General features: G+C 34.8%; 1 pseudogene; it reads left to right on the forward strand.

Moving 5' to 3' along the window:
* The first annotated feature begins 4446 nt into the window (after positions 1–4446).
* On the forward strand, positions 4447–6137 carry LOC145086688 (UDP-glycosyltransferase 75C1 pseudogene; annotated as a pseudogene).
* The last annotated feature ends 7722 nt before the right edge of the window (positions 6138–13859 follow it).

A 13859-nucleotide genomic window follows, 5' to 3' on the forward strand; every position in this document is an offset into this window, starting at 1 on the left:
ATATCTTACCTTTTCATCTTTAATGGTTACTAACACCTCTTTCTGCCTTATTGTTGTGACACGCATGTATATCAAAAATAAGAGAAAGAACTTTAGAGAACGAATGTTGATAGAGTGATCCTTCGTTGAAAACGCATCAAAATTATTCATAGAGCCGCTAGGATTCTTCTATAGACCGCTAGAAGATCTCTATAGTGACAACCGGTGTGACTTCTATGAGAACGCACCATTTAAAGTAACAGTTTTGATTAATGTAAGTGAAAAATCATTTGGAATACTTACCATTTGTGATTGTTTCTATTTGAATGTGAACATTAACATTATTGTAGAGAAATATAACTTCAAATGAATCCTACATAACCAAATCAACAAACATGAAAAATATGTTGTGGATTTGTGATATTTATTCAACAAAACATAATTGGTTAGTAACCACAATTTATACTTTACATAATTGATTATTCACAATTTATACTTTATATAATATTCTTATGTTTTGTTGAATAATTTTTTCAATTTATCAAAATTTTATTTTATTACAAACCTTTATGAATAATCAATAATCTAAAGCAAGTGAAAGAAGTAATTGTTAAATTCAAGATGACTGTTTTTCCCTTGATGAATTTTGGTACCATCGATCTACACTGAGAAAGAAATAGAATAATTATGAAGATATATCATGTTGATTTGAAAACATAAAGGATGGCCAGTGCATAAATTACGACTTTAAATTCGGAGAGGATTTGAATTTTCAATTTTGAATTTTATTTTAGGGATAGAGGAAATTGGTGAAGGTTTGAGCGGAAACATTAATGTACAACGTGTTTGACCAAACATTGGTCAATATGACATAAGCAATTTGATCTAAGGGTGGAAAATGTATAAGTGAAATATAATCAAAAGTCTTTATTGCTTTAGATGTTGGAATAAAGTTTCTCTTTTAGACATAGATATCAATCTTCTATTTTGTAAATGCAAACGTCTTAGTCTTCGTATCTCTATAGCATCACTGTAATGAGTTTTATTATTTAAATCTATAAAATGATATGATATCATTAATATCTAAAAATAATAATATTTCAATATGGTAAATATTACTAACAAATTTATAAATTATTTCAGAAGAAATATAAATAATTGTTTTATAACGGTTAAAAGATTTATAAAAGTTTACAATTTCCTAAAAAGTGGTAGTTTTCTAATATTTATATTGAGGTTGTAATGAATAACATTGTAACAATGTTGACAAATTCACATTCAAACGAAATAATAGAGTAAAATATGATTAAACTTATAAATTCATCTGAGTTTAAACCTAAAAGGAAAATAAATGAATAAGTCAACATTTCATAAAACCAAAAATGTATTCAAATTATCAAAATTCTAACTCGAAAACGAATAGTATGAAATAAAGTCATCAAAAATCAAACCCCAAAACCAAATAGTATGTAAACAAAATATGAAATGAATAATATTCAAATCACTCAACTACTCAAATAAAATCATGAAAATCATATATTATTTATCTTGCTTTGGAATTAACAGTTTTGGCTTGCCTTCTCTAGAAGTACGATTTGTGATTGATGTTGATGGTCGTTTGTTTGAGGACATGGTTGTCAGATTATCAACATCGTAAATATCTTACAGGTTGCGTTTTAATTCTTCATGTCCATACATTTTTTTAAAGGATGTCAACTTAGTTAGTAGACTTGTTGCAGTGTTTTTATCAATATTCGAAGCGGGTGTGGTGTTATCACCAGTTAACAAAACAACATCCTAAATGTAGAAAATAAATTCATATGTCAATCTAAAAGTTAATAATATTTTAAAGTATTTAACATATTATATTTAGTTATATTATATTTAAAACCTTCTAGTTTAATGTGTCTTGAGATCCGACTTATGCCAATAAAACGTTAAACGAATCGGATTCTGGCGCCTACATTTGTAGTACATAGAAATATGTTAGTTGGTCAACTGAAATATAAAAAACGAAATTTGATAAGTGTAATGTTTGCAGTATTCTTCGTAAAAGAATGTTTCATGTTCGATGTTAAATGTTTTTTCCAATTCAACAATGATTGTATTATCAACACTGAAGTTTGAGATTGCATAACCATCAACTTTGTTCCTCAAATTATAATGTGAAATTTGAATTTGAACACCAACTCTTATGGAAAAGTACATTCAAAGCAAATGGATAAATCTCCATATTACCCTCCTAACAATTAAAAAAAATGGTTATAAAAATAGATAGACAAAAGGTAAAAAAAAAAAATAGTTTTTATATAAATGAAGTTAATATCGATAACCTCATTAAACTTTTGAAGCAACTCTTGTGCCGTTTTTTCCAAAAGTTTTTTTGAGTCACGATCAAATAACGTAAGTGACACCACACCGGTAAAGTCTTGTACTCGAATGTCGATTTTGAAACTAAAGTCATTGATATAAGCAAATATAGTAATATAAAATTAGAAATTTTAACTAAAGAGTATAATAATATGTATAAGAGAATTATTGAAAAACTTAGAACAAGATATATGTATTTGTTCATGCAAGTTGAATTGTAACAATAAAAAACTTTTTTATCTTGCTTTTGGTTCGTTCCACGAGTTTTTCCATCATACGTTAAAACGACTTTTATGGCTTTCTCTTGACAAACATAGGTCAACACATTAAAAAAATTAATATAAATGATATAATTTTGTTTCTATAACTAAATGAAAGAAACTAATATACTTAAAGTAGATTGATTAATTTTTTTCATGACCTCTCAACATGAATACATAAATAACAAGTAATAAGAACAAAGTAAATACAAGAAATTGTGGAAGAAGAAGAAAAAGAAGAAGAAGAAGAAGAAGAGGGTAAAGAAAGAACCTAGAAAAAAGAATGATAGAATAAGACCGTTAAAGAAGAATAATGTAAATTATAGGACTCAATCCAAAATCGTAATAATAACAACTTCAATGTAATCGTATATATAAGTTGTTTTTCAACAAGGAAATCATTATCTTCTAAAAAAATGGGATCCTAAAATATTATCTTGGAGATTTTCGGTTATTCATCCGGAAAAAAATGATATCATTTATATTGAATCAAAATTTCAAATTAATTGACTTGCTTAATTAATGAGTTTTAAATTCAAAATCATTATCTCAAATTGATTTATTTTACGAGGGATATACCGGAGATAAATTATAAATAATATTGAATTTATTTTTGACTCTTAAATATTTTGCTGATTTAATAGGATTAGATTAGATTTTATAGGTTAATGACCAAATTATCGATATGCTTATTTAATGAGTTTTTTCAAAAAAAAAAAAAAATTAAATGGGTTTAAATTTTAAAGCCATAAGCTATAAATAACAATAAATAAGGGAGTTAAATTAGGAACAATACTAATTAAAGAAACTGATATCTCGTATATAAATAGAATGATATACTGTAATTGATATATAATTATTGAATTTAAAGATTCTATAATTAAATGTAATTATGTTTGAATTTTATTTGAAGAAGATGATGTCAGCAATATAATCTAATGGTGGAAAACATAGGATTGAAATTAAATTAATGGTCCTGATTGTTTCATTGGTGAATTAAGGGTTCTTTTTTAATAATATTTAAAGATGTGTTTGTTTAGTTATGTTTTATTTTAGACGAGGAGAGTCGATTAGAAAAGAAGAAGCAATGAGCATGACAACACTCAATTGTGATATGCAAATCTACATGGAGAATCATTGGAGTTTTCGGCTAAACCTTTAATACATTCTTCGTCCCAAAATTATAGTCCATATTTTCTTTTTGGTTTGTCCCAAAATAATTGTCCAGTTCTAAAAATAAATAACATATTTACGAAAATACTCTTTCATTATTATTTAACCAACTAAACATTTACTTAAATGCAAAATAATAACAAAACTGTCTTTATTATTAAATAAAATCAGTGATAATTAATATTATTTTTAATCTGTATACAACTAGACAGGATACCCTAATCAATTAGATAAAGTGGATTTTACTCAACGATAAAATTTTCACTGTTTGCCAAAGATCGTGACGCGTCAATCCTATTTGCTCGCCACGTCGACAGTTTTGAATCGTGGTTGGAGTTCCCTAATTATAAAGGATGCGACATGTCAATCCTATCCATTTATTTTTTTTATAGAGCAGTGTTTGCCATATATTTCCAGCAAGAATCAAAATTTTTCAGCAAGGATATTCAGAATTCCAGAACTTTCAGCTAATTGCAACAAACAAGCTCCCACCGACAATCAAAATTTTATCTCATCACTAATATCGCAGGGATTGGGTTGAACCAATTGTTACACAAAAAAAAAAAAGTCAAAAAGTTTACGCAGTAACTTATAAAACGACAGAGATATGTCTTTATATACTGTTAACACAACGTCCCACGATAGCATTTTGTGTGGATGCTATTGCATTCAGAAAAGCACTTGTCATTGGAGCCTCATATTATCTCCCACGTGGGTATACATATATGAGATGTTGCGCATGTAAATCTTGTTTCTGCTTTAAGCTGTTAATTAGCACTTCCTTGGTACTCGTCACCACCTATCTCCGTCGCAATGACAACCCATCGGAAAATCTTGATTGTCGCCTATCAAGGCCAAGGCCACATCATTCCAGCCCTCCGGTTCGCCTATCGCCTCCTCAAACTGGGTGTCCATGTCACCTTTTCCACCAGTGTCTCCGCTATACGACGAATCGACATGGAAACCACCCCTCACGGGCTAACATTCGCTCCATTCTCCGACGGCCATGACGATGGCAAACAACCAACAACCACCTTGCAACAATTCCTCTCCGATATCTCTACGTATGGTGCTCTTGCGGTTGCAGAAATCATCAGCTCCGCCGCGGCTGGAGGCCAACCCTTTGACCACTTGGTTTACACCACCACCATCCCATGGGCGGCGCGTGTTGCGCATGCTCAAGGTATTAAATCCACTCTCCTCTGGTGCCAGTCGGCGACTATCTTGGATATTTACTACTACTACGTCAATGAACACCAAGTTTTGATTTCCGGTATCAAAAACAACCAGACGTCTCCGATCAACTTACCTGGACTGCCACCATTAACCACCGCTGATTTGCCATCTTTTCTTACGCCGTCATGCCCAAAGGAACATGTTTTTGTTCAGCAGGATTTGAAAGGTCATATCGAGGTCCTCAAAACAGCTCCAAGAATACTTGTTAACACTTTTAATAAACTCGAAGTCGAACCCATTAAAGCAATTGATAAACTTGAGTTCCTTCCGATTGGACCCTTAATCCCATCGGAGTTCTTCGACAGAAATTCCTCCAGCAGTGATTGCTTCGAAAGAACAGAAGAGGATTACATCCAATGGTTAAACACAAAACCCAAATCTTCGGTGGTGTATGTTTCATTTGGAACAATAGCGCAGTTGTCATTGGATCAACTAGAGGAGATAGCAACTGGGTTGCTGGAGAGCCGGCGGCCATTTTTATGGGTGATAAGAGATAGTGAGCAAGCAGGAAGATTAAGCAAGATAGAGGAACTGAGAAAACAAGGGATGATAGTTGGTTGGTGTTCTCAGGTGGTGGTGTTGAGTCATCAAGCAATTGGGTGTTTCGTGATGCATGGTGGGTGGAATTCAACGGTGGAGACATTGGTGGCCGGTGTTCCTACGGTGGTGTTTCCACAATGGTCGGATCAGTGTACGAATGCGAAGATGATGGAAGATGTATGGAGAACAGGGGTTAGGGTGAGAATAAGAGAGGGAGATGGAGTGGTGGAAGGGAAGGAGATTGAGAGGTGTGTGGAAATGGTGATGGAAGATGAGGGTATGAAGAAAAATGCAGAGAAATGGAGAGATTTGGCAATAGAAGCTCTCAGCGATGGCGGAACATCCACCATTAATCTCCAAGCTTTCTTGGATCATATATGAAACTAGAGGGAGCAATATGGTTGATCATTTTAACGACGTCATTTTATTCGGTAAGCTATGCATATATTAAACATCGTAATGGCTTTTGCAAAAGAAAATGAATAAAAGGTTAAATGTACGTGTATGATTTACACATGTATTCGTTGTTTGTGTGTGGTTTTTGCTTTTGATAAAAATCAGTGAAGTTTTGCCTTCTAATCGTGTAGGTTTCTATATCATTTAATCAGTGATACATGCAAATATATATTTGATGATTCACAATTTGTTGAGATTTCTCATATCATCTAAATATAGCTCAACATTTATAAAGCTGAAAATATCTTCTAAATAGTATCATCAGTTTATAAAACTTCAAAAATATATTCTAAATAATAGAGTTTTTTCATTAACTTATTTAAAGGATCCATCAGCTTTATTTATATCATATTATTAATTATTGTTTGTTTAAGTTTTAAATTTAAAATTTGTTGAAAATAAACTATCATGTACGATCTTTAAAAAATACCATTACAAGAGTTTATAAATGTACAAATTATTTGAAAAAGTTTTATATTTAACAAACTCTCACATTAAATTTTTTTAACTTTCTTTGACTCGAAAAACTCTTAAACAAACTTCTATTAATTAAAGAACTTATTAGCCATGGCATCTAAAACATCCATCGCTAACCACTAATTAGCTCTCGCAATCGGATTGGGTTTAGGTTGACGGGTCATGAGTTGAGTTCGGGTTGACGGGTTAGAAAATATATAAATTCAACCTGACTCATATAATATATGGGTTGACGGGTCACGGGTTGGCGAGTTGGAAACCTAAACCCAACCCAACCCAACCCAACCCATATAATTCGTTAAAGTATATGGGTTCGCGGGTTCATAGGTTAGTAGGTCGTACCCAATCTATATAGTCCTTTACTAAATAAGCAACACATTTTCAAAAAGTAAGGTTTTTTCAATATAAAGCCATTAACGTCAAAAAAGATGTTTTCACCATGAAGTTATAAAGTCATTAACATCAAAATAAAATTGAAAAATAAAAACATTCATACAAAGTGCAACTGTTCAAAAATATCTAAAACCTAATTTGATAATTCATTCATGCTAGAATTCTCATTTCTTTCTCCAACACCGACTTCTTCATCATAATCTTTAAATAAAAACAATATGCAAAATTAAATTGATGATCTTTTGAAGGCTATATAAATAATTTTATGTCGTCTACTATTTTTACTAAAAAGAACTCACCAAATGATAACTTAAAATATGTTGAAATTTGTAGCATTGATATTCAAATCAGTTGTAAAAGGAATCAAAAGAAAAAGTCTTCATTGATGTTCAAATTAATTAAATTTTGAGTTATGCTGTCAACAACCACATTCAACTCAATTGCATAAGGAATCAAAAGAAAAAATGAAAAGAATAATTAATACAAAATTTTAGTTTTTTTTTAAACGACAAATCTACACTACTCCTAATACCACATATGTCTCCAATGAGACTTGAACCCTCAACTTATAAGAGGGAGGGCAACACCCGGTACCGCTAGGCTAGAAGCCTTATGGTACAAAATTTTAGTTAATGCGAAAAAACCGAAAATTATCAAATATTTCTTTTTTATCCAGACAACTAATCCCTAGTAGAAACCAAAGCTTCAACCATATCATGTTTCATGGAACTTCGATATTCATTCAAAATTCTTCCATCAAGACTAAAAGCCGATTCATATGCTACCGTCAGAACGGGAGCACAAAGTAAATTATTATATATATCTATTTATTTTAAATGTAAGTAATGTATATACGGGTTTGCGGGTTGATCGACCCGCGAACCCAAATATGTAACCCAACCCAACCTATAAAATAAGCGGGTTGGCGGGTTGACCTGTTGGCGAGTCAAAAATATCAGCCCAAACCCGTCTATTTTCAGGTTGAATCGGTGTCGGATTACGGGTTGGATTGAGAGTTGTCAGCCCTACTAATAATATGGTGGGTCTCACCTCATTGTCACACATAACCACTAAGAGATTGGTATACCTCTTATTTTTTAATTATTTAAATAAAAAAATATGTATATTTTAATTACTTAAAATGTAGACAAAGGTAGAGAGATATCAGAGAGATAGAGAGAGAAAGAAAATAATTGGTTGTGGTTGTTCGTGCTCCCCATCATAAATGACCACGAAAACTTCAACTACTAGCCACCTCTAAACACCCGGAGTGGTGTTCATATTTGTGGTTTGTGGTCAGCTAGACCAGGAGGAGCTTCGTGGCTACTACACTGAATGGTCTTAGTCTCTTTGTGCAATATATACTCGTTGATGAATTTTCCTAAGATGGTACTAAATCTACCCTAATAAAATTGTGAGTTATTATATTAGGAGACCCAATATGCTATTTTACCATTTTTTAATTAGAAAATAATAGGGATGGAAAAATCTCTATACCCGATGGAGAACCCGAAACTCGCATCTGATTTGACTAAATCTCTAAGTTGACTCGGGATGGGATGGAGATAAGAATCCCCAAATAAAAAAGTGGGGATGAGGATACTGGTCTCCGACCCTGGACCCGACCCCGATAGATATAAATATATAAAAATAAAACAAAACATATATTTATAGTAAAATTTACAATATCTAAAACTTGATCCAAGAAACCCAACTCATCAATAATTACTTGGTTGAAATTGTATTTTTTTCTTATTCGTTTATCTAATTTAACATTGTATATAATTTTTTTCTCCTTGATTTATCTACTATTACCTTAAATATCACTTTCATATTTCTTTTCTACTTGAATTTTTATGTATGTATTTAAATTTGGTAGAAAATTTGTTTAATAGTTTTTATGGTTTGTAAAATCTTTAAACTTACACTGGTAAAATTGAAATTTAGAGTTTTTCTTACTTAAAAGTTTTTTTTAATTAAATAGAAAAGATAAATCTTTGATTCTCCGTTGGTCCCCCAGTCCACTTTGGGGATGGGGATGGGTCCCCAGTATTCTTCGGCACCGTTTCCATCCGCAGACCATGAGTTAAATCCCACAAAGGTTCGTTGATATGTTTTCGCTAAGGTCTTGCAAGCTACACTTAATGTTATATTTATAGACAATTAACGGAAGAAGGTTACACCATATATTGTGATATTACTATTACACAATCTATGATTTATTCGTTTATAAAACAATGTCTTTTGAAAATTCCAACGATGAAGACAATGATAGAACATAAGATGTGGATTATATATATACAAATAAGTTGTTAAAAGATTTTTTGTATTACATCTTTTATATCTCTAGAAAATGTTCGAACCCACACTCGTGTTCGGTTAAATGAATTCTAACAATGTTAGTTTTGTTTAGTTATTATTACGGTTGTGGAGGCGCAAGCAAACAACTTAAAAAAGATTCCTAAAAGTGGGTATTTTCTGGTAATTTTAATGAGCTCTTAGTTAATTCTTCTTGCTATACGAAAATCCAAACAAGCAAATTATAAGGATTAATACAAAAAAAAAAATTAGGAGAGAAGCGGTATCGCCATCGCCATCGGATGTAGTTAACGACTCTATTGGATTGCCTTCCCCCTTGGGCCAAAATAGAAGGTGGGCCTCATCTCCACCTATAATTAAAATACACCATCTTAACTTTTCTTTGGACCTAAACAGAGCCCCATCTCGCTCTTACCCATCCGTATCCATTGACCAGCACATGGATCGTTCCATCAGGCCTCCCTCTTCGACGCAGCTGTGTTCTCACACTTCCCCATCCCCCACTCGGATACCCTCCTCATCTATCCCCACCGGCGTCGCCCAAAAATCGCAGGGAGCTGTGTCTGGATCTCATCAGGTGCCCCAACCAACAGTCTCTCAGACAAAACCTACTGAGTCAAATGCCACATCTTTGGAGGTTGCCAAGACAATCGCTGTTGGTGAATCTGTTGGTTTCCAAATTAGTAATCGAGCTGACCAACTCAAGCAAATGATCAAAACTCATGGAGTGACTATTAATATTGATCAATGAATATATTTTCCAATAAAATTCGTGGAATTAGGTGTGAAGTAAAAAGGAGTTGGCTTAGAGATTGTCGTATCCAATATCACTCTTTCTTTGTTGGGTTGCAAGAAACGAAGTCCACAGAGGTTAAAAACAAACTAGACAGACAAATTTGGGGCTCTCCAAACTTCCAATGTGAGGTCATCGATCCGGTGGGGTTCTCTGGTGGAATAGCTTCCCTATGGGACCCCTCCCTTTTCCAGGTCTCTGAATCAATAAAAGGTGTTGGCTTTCTTGCCATCATGGGCAGTTGGCTCAAGTTGAGGAAAAATTGTTGCTTTATAAATGTCTACGCCCCATAAGATCCTTTGAGGAAAAGATCCCTGTGGAATAATCTGTTTGATTTCATAAATTCAGACACAGAATCTTGTTGGTTCGTCTTTGGTGATTTCAATGTTGTCCGCTTGCCGGAAGAAAGACTAGGATCTATTTTCTGTCAAAATAGCGCCTATTATTTCAACGAATTCATACACTCTATAGATCTACTAGAGATTAAAATGGGGGGTCGAAGATTTACGTACATGAACTCAACTGGGGATAAGCACAGTAAGCTTGACAGATTCCTTGTCTCCCTAAATGCTATTGACACCTGGCCAAATCTAAATTTCACATCCATGCCTAGGGTGCATTCCGGCCATTGTGCTATTCTCTTATCTGCCTCTCAACTCGACTTCGGCCTGACCCCTTTCAAGCTCTATAATTCTTGGCTTAAGGACCCAGATTTCGAGGGTATTTTAAGATGAGGATGGGGTATCAACAACAATCCAAGACATCAGCTGCTTCTATCTCCCCTCTCCCTTGTTTCAGGTAAACTGAGAAATTTAAAGGAGCACATTAAAGCATGGAGGAAGGAAATTACAGGGAAAGCCAGAAAAGAGATGGAGGAGCTTACAAACAGAATAAATGACATTGATCACTTGGCTGAGCAGGGTCAAATAAATAAAGAATTTCTGATAAGCCGACAAACCGCACACCAAAAAATTATGGGAATTGAATCCAGGCGTATTGAAGATTTAAAACAAAAATCTAAAACTACCTGGGCTCTAGAAGGTGATGAGAACAGTTCATTCTTCCATGGTATGATTAACAAGCATCAAAGATATCAGAGGATTAATTGGATCAAGGAGAACGGATTCTGGATAAGCGACCCTGTTGCAATTAAAGAGCTGGCCATTAAGCACTTTGTCGGGAGATTCACTGAGCCAATTAAACCGCGCCTTAAATTCCTTATCTCTCAATTTAATAAAATACCCCCCCCCCCCCCCCCCCCATGCGAGTATCTATTTAGAAGAGCCCTTCTCTCTCTCAGAAGTGAAATCAGCCATTTGGGCTTGTGGCTCAGACAAGGCACCAGGTCTTGATGGATTCACTTTTTCTTTCCTAAAACAACACTGGGAGGTGATTGGAGGTGATTTTTACCTCGCAGTGAAACACTTTGAAGCTTCGGGGTATATCAATAAAGGCTGCAACTCATCCTTTATCATCCTTGTCCCAAAGGTACAAGACCCGATCACAATCAATGATTTCCGCCCAATTAGTTTAATTGGATGTTTGTATAAAACGATCTCAAAGGTCCTAGATGAAAGACTAAAAAAGGTGGTACACTTGGTGGTTAGCTCAGCACAAATGACATTCATTAAAAATAGAAATATACTTGATGGGCCCCTTATCTTGAACGAGGTCATAAGCTGGGTAAAGAGGGATAAAAAGAAAGCTTTCACTTTCAAAGTAGATTTCGAAAAAGCCTTCGATAGTCTTAGTTGGGAGTTCCTAGACTCAGTCATGCTGCAAATGGAATTTAGAGTAAAATGGCGATCATGGATTCGAGGATGCTTATCGTCAGCTAGGGTCTCGGTGATTATCAACGGGTCAGCAACAAAAGAATTTGACATGGAGCGTGGGTTACGCCAGGGCGACCCACCATCCCCTTTTTTGTTCATCATTGCAGCTGAAGGACTTCACGCTGCAATGGAAACGACGAAAGAAAAGGGCATATTTAAAGGTATCTAGCTCCCCCACCACGACCCAGTAATTTCTCACCTCCAATATGCCGATGACGTGATATTTATGGGTACATGGTCACTGGAAAACACAAAAAATCTGATAAGAATTCTAAGATATTTTGAGTTGTCTTTAGGACTCAAGATAAACATGTCAAAATGTAAACTATATGGTCTTGGTGTTCAGAATTGCAAGTTGGAACTAGTGGCCCATACTTTCAACTGTACAATTGATTCCCTTCCTTTCACTTAGTTAGGTCTTCCTGTAGGTGCTTCAATGGCAAGAGTAACCCACTGGAAACCTATCATTGAAAGATTTCAGGCGAAGTTATCCAGATGGAAAGCTTCCACCTTGTCGTTTGGGGGAAGGCTGACTTTATGTAAAGCAGTTCTAAGCAACTTGGGCACTTTCTACTTCTCTATTTACAAGGCACCTGTTAAGGTTATTGAAAGCCTTGAAAGGATTCAGATGAGGTTTTTTTGGGGTGGCTCCATGGAATCAAGGAAAATGGCCTGGATTGCTTGGGAAAAAATCCTTGCAGCTAAAGAAAGAGGCGGGCTGGGTGTTGGTAGCTTGAAGGCGCAAAAGTTCGCTTTATTAGGAAAATGGTGGTGGCGTTTCAGGAACCAACCTGATAGCACATGGGATTTGGTGATTAAAGCCATTCATGGACCTGATGGTGGCATTTCTCGTCCTCTGGCTACAAAAAGGAGAAGTGGTTGCTGGGGTTCAATTGCCTGCCTCCCATTATCACTGGGAAAAGATCATGTTCCTTTCTTGAATTACTTCCAGCAAGTAGTAAATGTAGATGGTTCAAGAAAATGGACATGGTCTCTCGAATCTTCGGGGGTATATACTGTTTCTTCACTGCGATCTCACATTGACAATCTAGTCCTTCCCCATAGTGATGATATATGGATGTGGAACCCACTGGTTCCAGATAAGGTAAACATCCTAGCTTGGCGAGTCTGTCACGGAAAACTCCCATGTATGGTGAATCTTTTCAATCTCGGCATCAGCTCTACAAATGTGTGTAAGCTGTGTCATGAAGCCCCAGAATCGGAAGACCACATCTTTGTGGGCTGTCTGATCTCAAGTGAAGTTTGGTCACATGTGTGTAGATGGTGGCAGGCACTAGATCTCTCCCCTAGCTCCTGTCGAGAGTTGTTAGATTGCAAAAATCGGCTCAATGGTCATCAAAGGTTGAAGGAGCTCCATGAAGCTATAATGCTAGTCTTCATGTGGGTAATTTGGAGATTCAGAAAAAGTAAGGCTCATGCTCTAAACTCAAACTCAATCTCAATCTCAAAAGCGGTGCTGGCATATGAGGTACAAGCTTATTTACACTTATGGATCAATGCACGGAAGCGGAGAGGGCACAATCTAAGGTGGCTCGATTGGTGTTGCGACCCTATTCTAGAATGTTACTGTAGGCTGTGAATTTTCTGATATTTTGTTGTCCGGTTTTTTGTTCTTTTTTGTTCTAAACGTTTTGTACCTCCTAGCCCCAGGCTAGTGTTGTTTTCTTAATATATGACTGCCGTTCAAAAAAAAAAAATAGGTCTATAACTGAAGTATGAATTAGTATTTATGAACTGCATAAGCTAGGCTCACAACGACCATTACAGATGACCAGACTTTTAGTTCTTCTGAAGCATCGTAACACTAAGACAACATGCCAATAAAAATTATGGTAGTTTTAGTTTTTAGAACAGCATGATTAATGCACCACATGTATCGATGTATTATAATTATTAAAATTTATCTAACATTATGTCAACTAGTGTGGAAAGGCATGCTTTGTTAGTGCTTTCCAAGTGTTTCAACTGCTGAATTATTGATGTAATATAACATTTTGTTTTCTAGTATTT

This window comes from Lactuca serriola, chromosome 2 (genome assembly GCF_051521515.1).
Source record: "Lactuca serriola cultivar US96UC23 chromosome 2, Lser_US96UC23_V15, whole genome shotgun sequence".
In the NCBI taxonomy this organism is placed as follows: Eukaryota; Viridiplantae; Streptophyta; class Magnoliopsida; order Asterales; family Asteraceae; genus Lactuca; species Lactuca serriola.